Genomic DNA, 1255 nt, shown 5'->3' on the forward strand with positions numbered 1-1255 from the left:
TCTCTCTCCCCTCCTATTTGTTGATCTCTCTCCCCTCCTATTTGTTGATCTCTCTCCCCTCCTATTTGTTGATCTCTGTATTGGTGTATATCTGTCCTCTGTCTGTTTTTGATCTTGGTCTTCCATTTTATTTTATTTTGTTTAAATATCAGTCCTCTGTATTTCATCTCTGTCCTCTTGTTGTTGATCTCTGTTCTCTTTTTGAATGGGGTTCAGATGTTGACTCCTGTACACTTCGATCCTTTAAAATCCCTTCTCCCCTCCCCCCCGTTTTGCTGCGGATCTGATATCACCAGGTTACAATGGAGCTCTCAATCAATAGGTCGGTATGCGAGATTCCAGACTCTTCTCCCGCTGAGCAGGTGCGGCTCACCCTGGGGATTTGGACCTGTTCATCGGCAGAGGATTTAGCCACACACCAATGAATATTCAATTTCCAGCACACTGCCCTGGCAGCTCCCTGCTAATGCGATGCTGCGAATAGCCGCGCTCCCCGCAGGATTGCTGCATTAGGAGGAATTATTCTCGGTGACACAAGTGAGCTCCTCGGGGACGCTCTGCAATGTGTTGTTTGTCTTTGCAGCAGGCCCGGTGAAGATGGGGTGCTGAGCCGGCGTTCTGCTGAAGTGAGAAATAAGGGGGCGCAAAACAAACTTATTTATAGATGATGATCTGCAGAAAGATAACTAATTGGCGCGCCTGAGAGTGAGCAGGCCGGGAAAGAGGACTTCTGATTTATAGAACAATGTCTGCAATGTTACTGGAAATGAGTGCAAACATTTCTGTACTAGTATAATTATAAAAGTTATCACCTTATTTATTATGAACATGCACTATATTGCCAAAAGTATTGGGACGCCTTTACACGCACATGAACTCTAATGGCATCCCAGTCTTAGTCCGTAGGGTTCAGTATTGGGTTGGCTCCGCCCTTTGCCGCTATAACAGCTTCAACTCTTCTGGGAAGGCGTCCACAAGGTTTAGGAGTGTGTCTATGGGAATGTTGGACCATTTGTGAGGTCAGGTACTGCTGGAGGAGAAGGCCGGGCTTGCTTGACTGGCCTGCACAAACTCCCCCATCCATGTCTTTATGGACCTTGCTTTGTGCATTGGTGCGCAGTCATGTTGGAACAGGAAGGGGCCATCGCCAAACTGTTCCCATAAAGTTGGGGGCATGGAATTGTCCCAAATGTCTTGGTGTGCTGATGTCTTAAGAGTTCCCTTCACTGGAACTAAGGGGCCAAGCCCAACCCCT

At 47.4% G+C, this 1255-nt stretch overlaps 1 protein-coding gene across 4 annotated transcripts in view; it reads left to right on the forward strand.

Annotated features, from left to right (window-relative positions):
• BAIAP2 (BAI1 associated protein 2) overlaps window positions 1-1255 on the forward strand; it is a 114183-nt gene that overhangs the window by 60108 nt on the left and 52820 nt on the right. The gene's annotated exons all lie outside the window — the stretch shown is intronic.

The sequence above is a fragment of the Nanorana parkeri genome, unplaced genomic scaffold (genome assembly GCF_000935625.1).
Source record: "Nanorana parkeri isolate BGI_ZX_2015 unplaced genomic scaffold, ASM93562v1 scaffold954, whole genome shotgun sequence".
Lineage (NCBI taxonomy): Eukaryota > Metazoa > Chordata > Amphibia > Anura > Dicroglossidae > Nanorana > Nanorana parkeri.